This window comes from Pongo pygmaeus, chromosome X (genome assembly GCF_028885625.2).
Source record: "Pongo pygmaeus isolate AG05252 chromosome X, NHGRI_mPonPyg2-v2.0_pri, whole genome shotgun sequence".
Taxonomy (NCBI): Eukaryota; Metazoa; Chordata; class Mammalia; order Primates; family Hominidae; genus Pongo; species Pongo pygmaeus.
Window position 1 is genome coordinate 59,239,019 of NC_072396.2, and position 19,199 is coordinate 59,258,217.

Consider the following 19,199-nt stretch of genomic DNA (forward strand, 5'->3'; position numbering starts at 1 on the left):
GGCCTTAATGTGCTCCCAAATATCCCTTCACAGCTTCTAAGAAAACAGTGTTTCCAAACTGCTGAATGAAAAACACGATTTACCTATGTGAGAAGAATGTGCACTTCACAAATCTGTTTCTCAGATAGCTTCTTTCTAGTTTTTATACTGGGATATTCTCTTTTTCACCACTGGGGTCAATGAGCTCCCAAATGTCCATTCATAGAATGGACAAAAACAGTGTTTCCAAACTGCTGAATCCACAGAAAGTTTTATCTCTGTGAGATGAATGCACACATCACAAAACATTCTCTAAGAAAGATTCTTTCTAGTTTTTATCTGAAAATATATCCTTTTTCAAAATAGGCCTCAATGCACTTCCAAATATCCCTTTGCAGTCTATAAGAATACAGTGTTTTCAAACTGCTGAATTAAAAGAAAATTTAGCTCTGTGAGATCAACGCACACATCACAAAACAGTTTCTGAGATGGATGCCTTCTACTTTTTATCCTGGGACATTCACTTTTTGGCCCTTGGGCTCAATGAACTCCAAAATGTCCATTTGCAGAATGGACAAAAACAGTGTTTCAAAACTGCTGAATCCACCAAAAGGTTTAACTCTGTGAGATGAATGCACACATCACAAAACAGTTTCTCAGAAAGCTTCTTTCTGGTTTTTATATGAAGATATTTCCTTTTTCACAATTGGCCTCAAGTTGCTCCCAACTATCCCTTTGCAGATTCTACAAAAACAGTGTTTCCAAACTGCTGAATGAAAAGAAAGTTTTACTCTGTGAGATGAATGCATGCATCACAAATTGGTTTCTCAGTTAGCTTCCTTCTAGCTTTTATCCTGGGATATTCACTTTTTCACAATTCACCTCAATGAGCTACCAAATGTTCACTCTCAGAATGGACAAAAACAGTGTTTCCAAACTGCTGAATCCTAAGAAAGTTTTAGCTCTATTAGATGAAAGCACACATCACAAAGCAGTTTCTCAGAAAGCTTCTTTCTAGTTTTTATCTGAAGATATTTCCTTTTTCAGCAAAGACCTCAAAGCTCTCCCAAAAATGCCATCTCAGTTTCTACAAAAACAGTGTTTCCAAACTGCAGAATGAAAGAAAGTTTAAACTCTGCACCATGATTGTGCACATCACAATGTGGTTTCTCAGATAGGTTCCTTCTAGTTTTTAGCCAGGGATATTCACTTTTTCCCAAATGGCCTCAAGGAACTCCCTAATGTCCATTGGCAGAATGGACAAAAACAGTGTTTCCAAACTTCTGAACGAAAAGAATGTTTTTTTCCTTTTTCACCATAGGCTTTAATGCATTCCAAATATCCCTTTGCAGATTCTGAAGAACAAAGTGTTTCCAAACTGCTGAATGAAAAGGAAGGTTTAGCTCTGCAATATGAATGCACTCATCACAAAGCAGTTTCTCAGATAGCTTCCTTATAGTTTTTATCGTAGGATATTTATTTTATGCTGTCGGCCTCAATTAGCTCCCAAATATCCATTTGCAGAATGGATAAAAACAGTGTTTCCAAACTGCTGAATCCAAAGAAAGGTTTATCTCAGTGAGATGAATGAACACATCACAAAGCAGTTTCTCAGAAAGATTCTTTTTAGTTTTTGTCTGAAGATAATTCCTTTCTCACCATAGGCCTCAATTCGCTTCCAAATATCTCTTCACAGATTCTACAAACACAGTGTTTCCAAACTGTTGAATGAAAAGAAAGTTTTAACTCTGTGAGATAAATTCACATATCACAAAGTGGTTTCTCAGATATCTTCCTCCAGGTTTTATCCAGGGATACTCTCTTTTTTGCCAATAGCCTCAATGGTCTCCAAAATGTCCATTTGCAGAATGGACAAAAACATTGTTCCTAACTGCTGAATCAAAAGAAAGGTTTAACTTGATGATGTGAATGCACACATAACAAAAAATGCTACTAAAGCTTCCTTCTAGTTTGTATCTGAAGATATTTCCTTTTTCACCATAGGCTTCAATGTACTACTAAATCTCCCTTTGCAGTTTCTTTGAAAACCGTGTTTCCAAACTGCTTTATGGAAAGAAAGATTTAACTCTGTGAGATGAATGCACACATCACAAAGCAGTTTCTCAGAAAGCTTCTTTCTCATTTTTACCCTGGGATATTCTCTTATTCTGAATTGGCCTCAATGAGTTCCCAAATGTCCATTTGCAGAATGGACAAAAACAGTGCTTCCAAAATTCTGGATAAAAAGAAAGTTTCAACTCTGTGAGATGAATGCAGTCATCACAAGCACTTTCTCAGAAGATTCTTTCTAGCTTTTATCTGAAGGTATTTTTTTTTTACCATATGGCTCAACGTGATAACAAATATCCCTTCGCAGATTCTACAAAAACCGTGTTTCCAAACTGCTGTATGAAAAGAAAGCTTTAACTCTGCAAGATGAATGCACACATCACAAAGCAGTTTCTCTGATAGCTTCCTTCCAATTTATCTCCAGCAATATTCACTTTTTTGCCATTGGCCTCAATGAGCTCCCAAATGTCCATTTGCAGAATGGACAAAGAAAGTGTTTCCAAACTGCTGAATACATAGATTTAACTCTGTGAGATGAATACACACATCACAAAGGAGTTTCTCAGAAAGCTTCTTTTTAGTTTTTATCTGAAGATATTTCACTATAGTCCTCAATGCTCTACCAAGTATTTCTTGGAAGAGTCTAAGAAAACAGTGTTTCCAAACTGCTGAATGAAAAGACAGTTTTAACTCCGTGAGATGAATGCACACATCACAATATGGTTTCTCAGATAATTTCTTTCTAGTTTTTATCCTGGGATATTTGTTTTTGTGCCGTAGGCCTCAATGAGCTCCAAAATGTCCATTTGCAGCAAGGACAAAAACATTGTTTCCAAATGCTGAATCCAAAGAAAGGTTTAACTCTGTGAGATTAATGCACACATCACAAAGCAGTTTCTCAGAATGCTTCTAAATAATTTTTACATGAAGATATTTCCTTTTTCAACAATGATCTCAATGTGCTCCAAAATATCCCTTCAGAAGTTCTACAAAAACAATGTTTCCAAATTGCTGAATGAAAAGAAAGGTTTAACTCTGCAAGATGAATGTGCACATCACAAAGCAGTTTCTCAGTTATCTTCCTTCCAGTTTTTATCCTGGGATATTCACTTTTTCACCGCTGGCTTCAATGAGCTCCCAAATGTCCATTCACAGAATGGACAAAAACATTGTTTCAACACCGTGGAATCCAAAGAAAGGTTTAACTCTGTGAGAAGAATGCACACATCACAAAGCAATTTCTCAGAAAGATTCTTTCTAATTTTTATGGGAAGTTATTTCCTTTTTCACCATAGACCTCAAAGCACTCCCAAATACCCCTTCACAAATTCTACAAAAAAAGTGTTTCCAAACTGCCAAATGAAAAGAAATGTTTAACTCTTCGAGATGAATGCACATATCAGAAAGCAGTTTCTTAGATAGCTTCCTTCTAGTTTTTATCCTGGGATAATCAATTTTTCACCATTGGCCTTAACGAGCTCCCAATTGTCCATTCACAGAATGGAGAAAAACAGTGTTTCCAAACTGCTGAATTAAAAGAAAGTTTTAACTCTGTGAGATGATGGCACACATCACAAAGCAGTCTCTCAGATATCTTCCTTCCAGTTTTTGTCCTTAGATATTCACTTTTTCGGCATTGGCCTCAAGGAGCTCTGAAATGTCCACTTGCAGAAAGGACAAAAACAGTGTTTCCAAACTGCTGAATGAAAAGAAAGGTTTAACTCTCTGAGATGATTGCACACATCACAAAGCAGTTTCTCAGAAAGCTTCTTCCTAGTTTTTTTCTGAAGATATTTCCTTTTCAGCATAGGCCTCAATGTGCTTCAAAATATCCCTTCACATATTCTACAAAAACAATGTTTCCAAACTGCTGAATGAAAAGAAACCTTTAGCTCTGCAACAAGAATGTGCACATCACAAAGCAGTTTCTCAGGTATCTTCCTTCTAGTTTTTATCCTGGCATATTCTCATTTTCACCATTGGCCTCAATGAGCTCCTAAATGTCCATTTGCAAAATGGACAAAAACAGTGTTTCCCAACTACTGAATCCATTGAAAGATTTAACTCTGTGAGATGAATGCATACATCCTAAAGGAGTTTCCCAGGAAGCTTCTTTTTATTTTTTATCTAAAGATATTTCCTTTTTCACTATAGTACTCAATGTGCTACCAAGTATTTATTTGAAGATTGTAAAAAAACAGTGTTTCCAAACTGCCAAACGAAAATACAGATTTAAATCTGTGCAATGACTGCACACATCACAATATGATTTCTCGTATACTTTCCTTCTTGTTTTTATCCTGGGATATTTGCTTTTTTGCCATAGGCCTCAATGAGCTCCCAAGTGTCCATTTGCAAGATGGACAAAAACAGTGTTTCCAAACTGCTGAATACAAAGAAAGATTTAACTCTGACATGATTTCACACATCACAAAGCAGATTCTCAGAAAAGCTTCTATCTAATTTTTCTATGAAGATATTTCCTTTTTTACCACAGGCCTCAACGTGCTCCCAAAGATCCTTCACAGATTCTACAAAAACAGTGTTTCTAAACTACTGAATTAAAAGAAAGTTTTCACTCTGTGAGATGAATGCACACATCACAAATATTCTCTCAGATAAGTTTCTGGTAGTTTTTATCCTTGGATATTCACTTTTTCGGCATTGGCCTCAATGAGCTACCAAATGTCCGTTCACAGAATGGACAAATACAATGTTTCCAAACTGATGAATGAAAAGAGAAGTTTAGCTCTGTGAGATGAATGCACACATCACAAAGCAGTTTCTCAGAAACGTTCTTTCTAGTTTTTATTTGAAGATATTTCCTTTTTCATCTTAGTCGTCAATGAGCTCAAAAATGTCCATTCTGTGAATGGACAAAAACGGTGTTTCCAAACTGCTGAATCCAAAGAGTGGCTTAACTCTGTGAGATGAATGCAAACATCACAAAGCAGTTTCTCAGAAAGTTTCTTTCTAGCTTTCATCTGAAGATATTTCCTTTTTCACCATAGGCCTCAATGTGCTACAAAATATCTTTTCGCAGATTCTAAGAAAACAGTGTTTCCAAACGACTGAGTGAAAAGAAAATTTTAACTCTGTGACATGAATGAACATATCACAAATCGGTTTCTCAGATAGCTTCCTTCTAGTTTTTAACCTAGGAGATTCACTTTTTTGCCATTGGCCTCAATGAGCTCCCAAATGTCCATTCGCAGAATTGACAAAAACAGCGTTTCCAAACAGCTGAATCCAAAGAAAGGTTTAACTCTGTGAGATGAATGCACACATCACAAAGCAGTTTCTCAGAAAGCTTCTTTCTAGTTTTTATCTGAAGATATTTCCTTTTTCACCATAGGCCTCAATGAGCTCCCAAATATCCCTTCACAGATTCCACAAAAACAGTGTTTCAAAACAGCTAAATTAAAAGAAAGGTTTATGTCTGCAAGATGAATGCAGACATCATAAAGCGGTATCTCAGATAGCTTCCTTCTAGCTTGTAAGCTGAGATATTCGTTTTTTTGCCATTTGTCTGAATGAGCTCACAAATGTCCACTCACAGAATGGATAAAGACAGTGTTTCCGAACTGCTGCATCCAAAGAAATGTTTACCTCTGTGAGACAAATGCACACATCACAAAGCAGTTTCTCAGAAAGCTTCTTTCTACTTTTTATATGAAAATATTACCTTTTTCACCATAGGACTCAATATGCTCTCAAATGTCCCCTCATAGATTATGCAAAGATAATGTTTCCAAACTGCTGAATGAAAAGAAAATTTTAATTCAATGAGATAAAAGCACATATGACAAAGCAATTTCTCAGATATCTTCCTTTTAGTTTTTATCCAGGAATATTTGCTTTTTTGCCATTCACCTCAATGAGCTCCCAAATGTCCCTTCACAGAATGGACAAAAACAGTGTTTCCAACCTGCTGAATACAAAGAAAGATTTACCTCTGTGAGATGAATGCACATGTCACAAAGTGGTTTCACAGACAGCTTCCTTCTAGTTTTCATATGAAGATATTTCCTTTGACAACATAGGCCTCAATGAGTTATAAATATCCCTTTGCAGATTCTGCAAAAACAGTTTTTCCAAACAGCTGGATTTAAAGCAAGTTTTAACTCTGCCAGATGAATGCACTCCTCACAAAGCTGTTTCTCATATAGCTTCCTTCTAGTTTTTAATCATGGGATATTTGCTCTTTCACCCTTGGTCTCAAAGAGCTTCCAAAAGTCCACTTGCAGAATGGACAAAATCAGTGTTTCCAAATTGCTGAATGCAAAAGGTTTAACACTGTGAGATGAAGGCACACATCACAAAGCAGTTTCTCAGAAAGCTTATTTGTAGTTTTTATTTAAAGAAAATTCTTTTTCACCATAAGCTTCAAAGCGCTCCCAAATATCACTTCGCAGATTCTACAAAAACAGTGTTTCCAAACTGCTGAATGAAAAGAAAGGTTTAAATCTTGGAGACGAATGCACATATCACAAAGGGGTTTCTCAGATAGCTTTCCTCTACTTTTCTCCTGGGATATTCACTTTTTGTCCATTGGCCTTAATGAGCTCCAAAATGTCCATTTGAAGAATGGGTGAAAACAGTGTTTCCAAACTGCTGAAATAATAAAAAAAAATGTTTAACTCTGAGATGAAAGCACACATCACAAAGCATTTTCTGAGAAAGCTTCTTTGTAGTTTTTCTCTGAAAATATTAATTTTGCCCATAGGCATCAGTGCGCTACAAAATATCCCTTCGCAGATTCTAGACAACAGTGTTTTCAAATTGCTAAATGGAAAGAAAGGTTTACTTTTGTGAGATGAATGCACAGATAAAAAAGTGGTTTCACAGATAGTTTCCTTCTAGTTTTTATATGAAGATATTTCCTTTTTCACCCTAAGCCTCAATGTGTTCCCAAATGTCCATTCACAGATATTTCAAAAGAGTGTTTCCAAACTGCTGAAAGAAAAGAAAGTTTTAACCCTGTGATATGAATGCGCACATCACAAAGCAGTTTTTGAGATAGCTGCCTTCTTATTTTTATCCTTGGATATTCGCTTTTTTGCTTTTGGCCTCAATGAACTCACAAATGTCCATTCAAAGAAAGGACAAAAACAGTGTTTCCAAACTCCTGAATCCAAAGAAAAGCTTATCTCAGTGAGGTGAATGCGCACATCACAAAGCAGTATGTCAGAAAGCTTCTTTCTAATTTTTATATGAAGATATTTCCTTTTTTGCCATAGGCCACACTGTGCTCCAAAATATCCCTTTGCAGATTCTACAAAAGCAGGGTTTCCAAACTGCTAAATGAAAAAAAAGGTTTAACTCTGCAAGATGAATGCACACTTCACAAAGTGGTTTCTCAGGTACCTTCCTTCTAGTTTTTATACTGTGATATGTGCTTTTTTGGAATTTTACTCAATGAGCTCCCAAATGTCCATTTAGTGTTTCCAAACTGCTGAATCCAAAGAAAGCTTTAACTATGTGAGAAGAATGCACACGTCACAAAGCAGTTTGTCAGAAACCTTCTTATGAGTTTTTATCTGAAGTTATTTCCTTTTTCACTGTAGGCCTCAATGGGCTCCCAAATATCTTTTCACAGATTTTATGCAGTGTTGCCAAACTGCTGAATGAAGAGAAAAGTTTAACTCTGTGAGATGAATGCACACATCACAAAGCAGTTTATAAGATAGCTTCCTTCTAGTTTTTATCCTAGGACATTCGCTTTTTTACCATTGGCCTCAATGAGCTCCCAATTGTTCATTCGCAGACTGGACAAAAACAGTGTTTCCAAACTGAAGAATTCAAAGAAAAATTTAACTCTGTGAGATAAATGCACATACCACAAGGCAGTTAGTCAGAAAGCTTCTTTATAGTTTTTATCTGAAAATAGTTCCTTTTTTATCATAGGCCTCAAAGCACTCCCAAATATCCCTTCGCAGATTCTACAAAAACAGTGTTTCCAAACTCCTGAATGAAAAGAAAGGTTTAATTCTGTGAGATGAATGTACACATCACAAAGCAGTTTCTCAGAAAGCTTTCTTCTACTTTTTATCCTGGTTATTCCCTTTTTCACTGTAGGCCTCAATAAGCTCCCAAATGTCCATTCACAGAATGGGCATCAACAGTGTTTCCAAACTGCTGAATGTAAAAAAATTTTCACTCTGTGAGATGAATGCAAGCATCACAAATCAGTTTGTCAGAAAACTTCCTTCTAGTTTATATCTGAACTTATATTCTTTTTCAGTATAGGCCTCAATGCGCACCCAAATATCCCTTCACAGATTCTACAAAAACAGTATTTTCAAAATGCTGAATGAAAAGAAAAGTGTAATTCTGCAAGATGAATGCACACATAACAGAGCTGCTTCTCAGATAGCTTCCTTCTACTTTTTATACTGGGATATTCACTTTTTCACCTTTGGCCTCATTGAGCTCTGAAAATTCCATCCTCAGATTCTAGATAAATGGTTTTTCCAAACTGCAGGATGAATAGGAATGTTTACTGCTTTGATATGAATGTACACATCACAAAGCAGTTTCTCAGAAAGCTTCTTTCTAGTTTTTATCTGAAGATGTTTCCTTTTTCACCATAGGCCTCAATGTGCTCCCAAATATCACTTCGCAGAGACTACAAAAACAGTGTTTTCAAACTGCTGAATGAAAAGTAACTTTAACTATGCCAGATGAATACACACATCACAACCTGTTTCTCGCATATCTTCCTTCTAGTTTTTATCCTGTGATAATCACTTTTTCACCTCCAAATGTCCATTTGCCAAATGGACAAAATCATTGTTTCTAAACTGCTGAATCCAAAGAAAGCTTTAACTCTGTGAAATGAACGCACACCTCACAAATCAGTTTTTCAGAAAGCTTCTTTCTAATATTTATCCGAAAATATTTATTTTCCCCCGTGGGCCTGAATGCACTACGAATTATCCCTTTGCCGATTCCTCAAAAACAGTTTGTCCATATTGCCTAAAGAAAATATAATTTTAAATCTGTGTGATGAATGCATATATCACAAAACAGTTTCTCAAGAGCCTCCTTTCAGAATTGGCTTTAATGAGCTCCCAAAATGTCCATTCTCACATTCTACAAAAACTGTGATTCCTAACTGCAGAATAAAAAGAAATATTTACTTCTGTGAGATGATTGTACTAATCACAAAGCAGTTTCTCCAAAAGCTTCTTTCTGGTTTTTATCTGAATATATTTCCTTGTTCACCATAGGCCTCAATTCGCTCTCAAATATCCCTTCATAGATTCTACAAAAACAGTGTTTCCTAACTGCTGAATGAAAAGAAAGATTTAACTCTGTGACATGAATGCACACATCACAAAGTGGTTTCAGAGAGTGTCTTTCAAATTTTTACGTGAATATATTTCCTTTTTCACCATAGAACTCAATGTGCTCCAAAATATCCCTTCACAGATTCTATAAAAACAGGGTTTCCAAACTGTTGAATGAAAAGAAAATTTTCACTGTGAGATGAATGCACACATCACAAAGCAGTTTCTCAGATAGCTTCCTTCTAATTTTATCCTGGGATATTCTCTTTTTCACCACTGACCTCAATGAGCTCCCAAATGTCCATTTGCAGAATGGACAAAACAGTGTTTCCAAACTGCTGAATCAAAAGAAAGCTTTAACTATGTGAGATGAATGCACATCTCACAAAGCTGTTTTTCAGAAAGCTTCTTTCTCATTTTTGTCTGAAAAAATTTATTTTTCCACTTAGGCCTCAATGTGCTACCAATTATCCCTTCGCTGATTCCATGAAAACAGTGTTTACATATTGCTGAATGAAGAGAAAATTTTAACTCTGTGTGATGAATGCTCACATCACAAAGCAGTTTCTCAGAGAGCCTCCTTCTATTTTTTATTCTGGGATATTCAATTTTTCAGAATTGGCATCAATGAGCTCCCAAATGTCCATTCTCAGATTCTACAGAAAGTGTGTTTCCTATGCACTGAATAAAAAGAAATGTTTACTTCTGTTAGATGAATGTACGCATCACAAAGCAGTTTCTCAGAAAGCTTCTTTCTAGTTTTTATCTGAATATATTTCCTTTTTCACCATAGGCCTCATTTCGGTCTCAAATATCCCTTCACAGATTCTACAAAAACAGTGTTTCCAAACTGCTGAATGTAAAGAAAGATTTAACACTGTGACATGAATGCATGTATGACATAACAGTTTCTCAGGTATCTTCCTACTATTTTTTATCCCGGGATATTATCTTTTTCAACTTTGGCCTCAATGAGCTCCCAAATGTCCATTCACTGAATGGGCAAAAACAGTCTTTCCAAATTGTTGGAACCAAAGAAAAGTTTAACCCTATGAGATGAAGGCACACATCACAAAGTAGTTTCTCAGAAAGATTCTTTCAAATTTTTACATGAATATATTGTCTTTTTCACTGAAGGCCTCAATGTGCTCAAAAATATCCCTCCACAGATTCTACAAAAACAGTGTTTCCAAACTGTTGAATACAAATAAAGTTTTAACTGTGTGAGATGAATGCACACGTCACAAACTGGTTTCTCAGATAGCTACCTTCTAATTTTGACCTGGGACAATCCTTTTCTCACCATTTGCCTCAATGAGCTCCCAAATGTCCATTCCCAGAATGGGAAAAGCAGTGTTTCCAAACTGCTGAATCCAAAGATAGCTTTAACTCTGTGAGATGAATGCAACCGTAACACAGCAGTTTCTCAGAAATTTTCTTTCTAGTTTTTAGCTGAAGATATTTCCTTTTTTACCCTAGGCATTTTGCGCTACCAATTATCCCTTCACAGATTCTACGAAAACAGTATCGCCAAACTGCTGAATAAAAAGAAAATTTTTATTCTGTGAGGTGAATGCACACATCACAAACTGGTTTATCAGATAGCTTCCTTCTATTTTTTATTCTGGTATATTCACTTTTTTGCCATGGGCCTCAGTGAGCACCCAAAGCTCCATTCTTAGATTCTACCAAAACAGTATTTCCAAACTGCTGAATCCAAAGAAAGGATTATCTTTGAGATAAATGGACACATCACAAAGCAGTTTCTCATAAAGCTTCTTTCTAGTTTTTATCTGAAGATATTTCCTTTTTCACCATAGGCCTCCATGTGCTACCAAATATCCCTTCACAGATTCTAGGAAAACAGTGTTTCCAAACTGCTGAACCAAAAGAAAGGATTAAATCTGTAAGATGAATGCATGCACCAAAAAACAGTTTCTCAGATAGCCTCCTAGTTTTTACCCTGGGATACTCACTTTTCTGCCTTTGGCCTCCATGAACTCCCAAATGTCCATTCACAGAATGAACAAAAACAGTGTTTCCAAATTGCTGAATCCAAAGAAATGTTCAACTCTGTGAGATGAGTGCAAACATCACAAAGCAGTTTGTCAGAAAGCTTCTTTGTAGTTTTTATCTGAAGATATTTCCTTTTTGATCATAGGCCTCAATGCACTGTCAAATATCACTTTGCAACATCTACAACAACAGTGTTTTCAAACTGCTGAAAGAAAAGAAAGTTTTAACTCTGCAAAATGAATGCACACATCACAAAGCAGTTCCTCAGATATCTTCCTTCTAGTTTCTATCCTGGGATATTGACTTTTTCAGAATTGTCCACAAAAACTCTCAAATCTTCATTCGCAGAATTGACAAAAACATTGTTTCCAAACTGTTGAATCCAAGGAAATGTTTAACTCTGTGACATGAACGTACTCATCACAAAGTAGTTTCTCAGAAAGCTCTTTTCTATTGTTATGTGAAGATATTTCCTTTTTGACCATAGACCACAGTGCGCAACAAAATATCCATTAGCAATTTCTGTGAAACAGTGTTTCCAAACTACTGAATTCAAAGAAAGGTTTAACTCTGCAAAATGAATGCACACATCACAAAGCAGTTTCTCAGATAGCTTTCTTCTAGTTTTTATCAAGTTATATTCACTTTTTCATCACTGGCCTCAATGAGTTCCAAAACGTCCGTTCACAGAATGGACAAAAACAATGTTTCCAAGCTGCTGAGTCCAAAGAAATGTTTAACTCTGTGAGATGAATGTACACATCAAAAAGCAGTTTCTCAGAAAGCTTCTTTCTAGTTTATATCTGAAGACCTTTCCTTTTTCACTGAATGCCTGAATGCTCTCCCAAATATCCCTTCACAGATTCTACAACAAAGTGTTTTCAAATTGCTGAATTAAAAGAAATTCTAAGAAAACAGTGTTTCCAAACAGCTGAATGAATAGAAATGTTTACCTCCACAAGGTGAATCACATATCACAAAGCAGTTTATCAGATAGCTTCCTTCCAGTTTTCATTTTGGTATATTCCATTTTAAGAATTAGCCTTCCAGAGCTCCCAAATGTCCATTCACAGAATGAACAAAAACAGTGTTTCCAAACTGCTGAATCCAAAGAAAGCTTTAAGTCTGTGAGACGAATGTACACATCACAAAGCAATTTCTCTGAAAGCTTCTTTCTAGTTTTTATCTGAAGATATTTCCTTTTTCACCATTGACCTCATTGAACTCTCAAATATCCCTTTGCAGATTCTTCAAAAAGTGTTTCCAAATGGCTGAATGAAAAGAAAGGTTTAACTCTGTGAGATGAATGCACACATCACAAAGCAGTTTCTCAGAAACCTTCTTTTTAGTTTGTATCTGAAGATATTTCCTTTTTCACCATAGGCCTCAATGAGCTACCAAATATCTCTTTGCAGATTCTAAGAAAACAGTGTTTCCAAACAGCTCAATGAAAAGAAAGGTTTAACTCTGTGTGATGAATGTACACATCACAAATCAGTTTCTCAGTTCACTTCCTTCAAATTTTTATCCTGGGATATTCACTTTTTTGCCAGTGGCCTCAATGAGCTCTTAAATGTCCATTTACAGCATAGACAAAAACAGTGTTTCCATACTGCTGAATCCAAAGAAAGGTTGAATTTTGTGAGATGAATGCAAACGTCACAAAGCAGTTTCTCAGAAGGCTTCTTTCTGGTTTTCATCTGAAGATAACTCCTTTTTCACCATAGGCCTCAATGCACTCCCAAATATTCCTTCACAGATTGTACAAACACTGTGTTTCCAAACAGGTGAATGAAAAGGTTTAACTCTGTGAGATGAATGCACACATCATAAAGTGGTTTCTCAGATAGCTTCCTTGAAGTTTTTATCCCGGGATATTCACTTTTTCACCATTGGCCTCAATGAGATCCCAAATGTCCATTTGCAGAATGTACAAAAACAGTGTTTCCAAACTGCTGCTTGCAAAGAATTTTTAACTCTGTGAAATGAATGCACACATCACAAAGCAGTTTCGCAGAAAGCTTCCTTCAATTTTTATCTTAAGTTATTTCTTTTCTCACCACAAGAATCAATGTGCTCCCAAATATTCCCTCACAGATTCTAAAATAACAGTGTTTCCAAACTGCTGAATGAATAGAAATATTTAACTCTCTGAGATTAATGCACACAACGCATAGCAGTTTATCTGATATCTTCTTTCTAGATTTTATCCTACGATATTCACTTTTTCATCATTGGCCTCAATGAGCTCCCAAATGTCCATTCACAGAATGAAGAAAAACAGTGTTTCCTAACTGCTAATGCAAAGAAAGGTTTAATTCTGTGAGATGAATGCACACATCACAAAGCAGTTTCTCAGAAATGTTCTTTCTAGTTTTTATCTGAATATACTTCCTTTTTCACCCTAGGCCTCAATGCACTACCAAATATCTCTTTGCAGAGTCTAACAAAACAGTGTTTCAAAACTGCTGAAAAGAAAGAAAGGTTTAACTCTGTGAGATAAATTCACATATCAGAAATTGGTTTCTCAGATAACGTGCTTCTAGTTTTTATCCTGGGATATTCGCTTTTTCACCATTGGCCACAATGAGCTCCCAAATGTCCGTTTGCAGAATGGACAAAAACAGTGTTTCCAAACTGCTGAATCCAGAGAGATGTTTAACTCTCTGTGGTGAATGCACACATCACAAAGCAGTTTCTCAGAAAACTTCTTTCTAATTTTTATATGAATATATTTCCTTTATCACCATAGGCCTCACTGTACTTCAAAATATCTCTTCGCAGATTCTAAGAAAACAGTGTTTTGAAACTGCTGATTTGAAAGAAATGTTTAATTCTGTGAAATAAAGGCACACATCACAAAGCAGTTTCTCAGATATCTTCCTTCTAGTTTTTATACTGGGATATTCACTTTTTCGCCATTGACCTCAATGAGCTCCCAAATGTCCATTTGAAGTATAGACAAAAACAGTGTTACCAAACTGCTGAATCCAGTGAAAGGTTTAACTCTGTGAGATGAATGCACATATCACAAAGCAGTTTCTCAACAAGCTTCTTTCTAGTTTTTAATTGAAGATATTTCCTTTTTCACCATAGGCCTCAATGCGCTACAAAATATCTCTTTGAAGATTCTAAGAGAATAGTGTTTCCAAACTGCTTAATTAAAAGCAAGCTTTAACTCTGTGAGTTGAATGCACACATCACAAATCGTTTTCTCTTATAACTTCTTTCTAGTTTCTGTCTTGTGATATTCGCTTTTTTGTCATTGGCCTCAATGAGTTCCCAAATGTCCATTTGCAGAATGGACAAAAACAAACTTTCCAAACTGCTGAATCCAAAGAAAGGTTAAATTCTGAGTCAAATACACACAAAACAAATGAGTTTCTCAGTAAACTTCTTTCTAGTTGTCATCTGAACATATATTCTTTTTCACCTTAGGCCTCAATGCACTCCCAAATACCCCTTCACAGTTTCTACAAAAACACTGTTTCCAAACTGCTGAATGAAAAGAAAGGTTTAACTCTGCGAGATGAATACCCACACCCCAAAGTGGTTTCTCAGATAGCTTCCTTGTAGTTTTTATCATGGGATACTTCCTTTTTAGCCGTTGGCCTTAATGAGCTCCCGAATGTCCATTTGTAGCATGAACAAAAACTGTTTCCAAACTGCTGAATCCAGAGAAAGTTTTAACTCTGTGTGATGAATGAACACATCACAAAGCATTTTTACAGAAATGTTCTTTCTAGTTCTTATCTGAAGATATTTCCTTTTTCATGGTAGGCCTCAATGAACTACCAAATATCTTTTTGCAGATTCTAAGAAAATAGTGTTTCCAAACTGCTGAATGAAAATAAAGGTTTAACTCAGTTAGATGAATGCACACATCACAAATCAGTTTCTCAGGTAAACTCCTTGCAGTTTTTATCTTGGGATATTCGCTTTTTTGCCATTGGGCTCAATAAGTCCCCAAATGTCCATTTGCAGAATAGACAAAAACAGTGTTTCCAAAGTTCCAAAACCAGAGAAAAGTTTAACTCTGTGAGGTGAATGCATACATCAAAAAGCAGTTTCTCAGAAAGCTTCTTTCTAATTTTCATATGAATATATTTCCTTTTTCTCCACAGGCCTCAAGGCAATGCAAAATAACTCTTCAGAGATTCTAAGAAATCAGTGTTTTGAAACTGCTGAATTGAAAGAAAAGTACAAAACAGTTTCACAGATATCTTCCTTATAGTTTTTACCCTGGGATATTCACTTTTTCACCATTGGCCTCAATGAAATCCCAAATGTCCATTTGCAGTATAGACAAAAACAGTGTTTCCAAACTGCTGAATCCAGAGAAAGGTTTAGCTGTGTGAGATTAATGCACACATCACAAAGCAGTTTCTCAGAAAGGTTCTTTACAGTTTTTATTTGAAGATATTTCTTTTTTCACCTTTGGCCTTCATGTGCTACAAAATATCTCTTCGTAGATTCTAAGAAAACAGTGTTTCCAAATTGCTGCATTAAAAGAAAGCTTTAACTCTTTGAGGTGAATGCACATATCTTGAAGCAGTTTCTCAGAAAGCTTCTTTCTAATTTTTATATGAATATATTTCCTTTTTCACCATCGGCCTCAATGTGCTAAAAATATCTCTTTGCAGATTCTAAGAAAACAGTATTTCCAAACTGATGAATTGAAAGAAGTGTTTGACTCTGTGAGATGAATGCACACATCACAAAGTGGTTTCTCTGATAACTTCCTTCTAGTTTTTATCCCCGGATAATCTCTTTTTCGCCATTGGCTTCAAATAGCCTCTAAATGTCCATTGGCAGAATGGACAAAATCAGGGTTTCCAATCTGCTGAATACAAAGAAAAGTTTAACTCTGTGAGATGTATGCAAAAGTCACAAAGCAGTTTCTCAGAAAGTTTCTTTCCAATTTTTATCTGAAGATACTTCCTTTTCCACCATAGGCCTCAATTCACTCGCATATATCCCATTACCGAGTCTACAATAACAGTGTATAAAAACAACTGAATGAAAAGAAATATTTAACTCTGTGAGATTAATGCACATGTCACAAAGCAGTTGCTCAGATATCTTCCTTCTAGTTTTTATCCTGGGATATTCACTTTTTTGCCATTGGCCTCAATAAGCTCCCAGATGTCCATTCGCTGAATGGACAAAAGCAGTGTTTCCAAACTGCTGAAAGCAAATAAATGTTTAATTCTGTGAGATGAATGAACACATCACAAGTCTGTTTCTCAGATAGCTTCTTTTTAGTTTTTATCTGAAGATATTTCCTTTTTTGCCATAGGCCTCAAAGCGCTGCCAAATATCCTTTCACAGGGATATTTCTACAAAATATGTTTCTACAAAAACAGTGTTTCCAAAGTGCTAAAGGAAAAGAAAGTTTTAACTCTGTGAGATGAATGAACACATCACAAAGCAATTTTTCATAAAGCTTCTGTCAAGTTTTTCTCTGAAGATAGTTTCTTTTTCATCATAGGCCTCAATGCACTCCTAAATATCCCTTTGCAGATTCTATAAAACAATGTTTCTGAACTGCTGAATGAAAAGGAAGGTTTAACTTTGTAAGATGATTGCACACATCACAACACGGTTTATCAGATATCTGCCTTTCTAGTTTTTATCCTGGGATATAGATTTTGTTGCCATTGTCCTCAATGAGTTCCCAAATGGCCATTCTCAGAATGCACATAAACAATTTTTCCAAACTGCTGAATCTAGAGAAAGATTTAACTCTATGAGATGAATGAACACATCACAAAGCATTTTCTCCGAAAGCTTCTTTCTAGTTTTTACCTGAATATATTCCCTTTTTCACCTTAGGCCTCAATGCACTCCAAAATATCCCTTCACAGATTCTACAAAAACAATGTTTGAAAACTGCTGAAAGAAAAGAAAGGTTTAAATCTGGGAGATGAATGCACACAACGCAGAGCAGTTTCCCAGATACCTTCCTTCAAGTTTTTATCCTGGGATATTTTGCTTTATCATTAAGATACTTTCTAGTTTTTTTTCTCAACATATTTCCTTTTTCACAGTGTGAAAAATATTCTCAACATATTTCCTTTTTCACCATGTGCTACCAAATATCTCCTCACAGATTCTAGAAAAACCATGCTTCCAAACTACTGAATGAAAATAAATGTTTAACTCTGTGAGATGAATGCACACATTGAAAAGCAGTTTCTCAGATAGATTCTTGTAGTTCTCATCATGGCATATTTGCTTTTTTTGCCATCGGCCACAATGAGCTCCCAAATGTCCATTTGCAGCATGGACAAAAACAGTGATTCTGAACTGCTGAATGCAGAGAATCCTTTCACTCTGTGAGATAAATGCACACATCAGAAAACAGCTTCTCAGAAAGATTCTTTCTAATTTTTATATGAATATATTTCCTTTTTCACCACAGGCCTCAATGCACTCACAATTGTCCCCTCATGGATTCTACAAAAACAGTGTTTCCAAACTAGCAAATGAAAAAAAGTTTACCTCTGTGAAATGAATGCACACACCACAAATCAGTTTCTCAGATAACATCCTTCTAATTTTTATCCTGGGATATTCACTTTTTCACCATTGGCCTCAAAGAGCTCCCAAATGTCCATTCACAGAATGGATAAAAACACTGTTTGTAAACTGCAGAATTCAAAGAAAGGTTTAACTCCGTGAGATGAATGCACACATCACAAAGCAGTTTCTCAGAAAGGTTCTTTCTAGTTTTTATCTGAAGATGTTTCCTTTTTCACCCTAGGCCTCAATGCACTACCAAATATCTCTTCACAGATTCTAAGAAAACAGTGTTTCCAAACTGCTGAATGAAAAGAAAGGTTTAACTCTGTGAGTTCAAAGCACACGTCACAAATTGGTTTCTCAGATAAATTCCTTCTAGTTTTTATCCTGGGATATTCACTTTTTCACCACTGGCCCCAATGAGCTCCAAAATGTCTGACTGCAGAATCGTCAAAAACTGTTTCCAAACTGCTGAATCCAGAGAAATGTTTAACTCTGTAAGGTGAATGCACACATCACAAAGCAGTATCTCAGAGAGCTTCTTTCTAATTTTTATATGAATACATTTTCTTTTTCACAATAGACCTCAATGTGCCGCAAAATATCTCTTCACGGATTCTAAGAAAAGTCTTTTGAAACTGCTGAACTGAAGGAAATATTTAACCTTGGGAGATAAATCTACACATAACAAAGTGGTTTATCAGATATATTCCTTCCAGTTTTTATCCTGGGATATTCACTTTGTTGCCATTGGCCTCAAGGAGCTCCCAAATGTCCATTTGCAGAATGGACAAAAACAGTTTTCCCAAACTGCTGAATCCAAAGAAAGGTTTAACTCTGTGAGATGAATGCTTACACCACAAATAGGTCTCTCAGATAAATTCTTTCTAGTTTTTATCCTGGGATATTTGCTTTTTGGCCATTGGCTTCAATGAGCTCCAAAATGTTCATTAGTTGAATGAACAAAACAGTGTTTCCAAACTGCTGAATCCAAAGAAATGTTTAACTGTGTGAGATTAATGGAAACGTCACAAAGCAGTTTCTCAGAAAACTTCTTTCTAGTTTTCATCTGAAGATATTTCCTTTTTCAGCATAGGCCTCAAGGCACTCCCAAATATCTGATCACACATTCTACAAAAACAGTGTTTCCAAACTGCTGAAAACAAGGAAATATTTACCTCTGTCAGATGAATGAAAACATCACAAAGCACTTTCTCAGTAAACTTCCTTCTAGTTTTTATCTGAAGATATATTCTTTTTCACCATACGCTTCAATGAACTCCCAAATTTACTTTCGCAGATTCTATAAAAACGGTG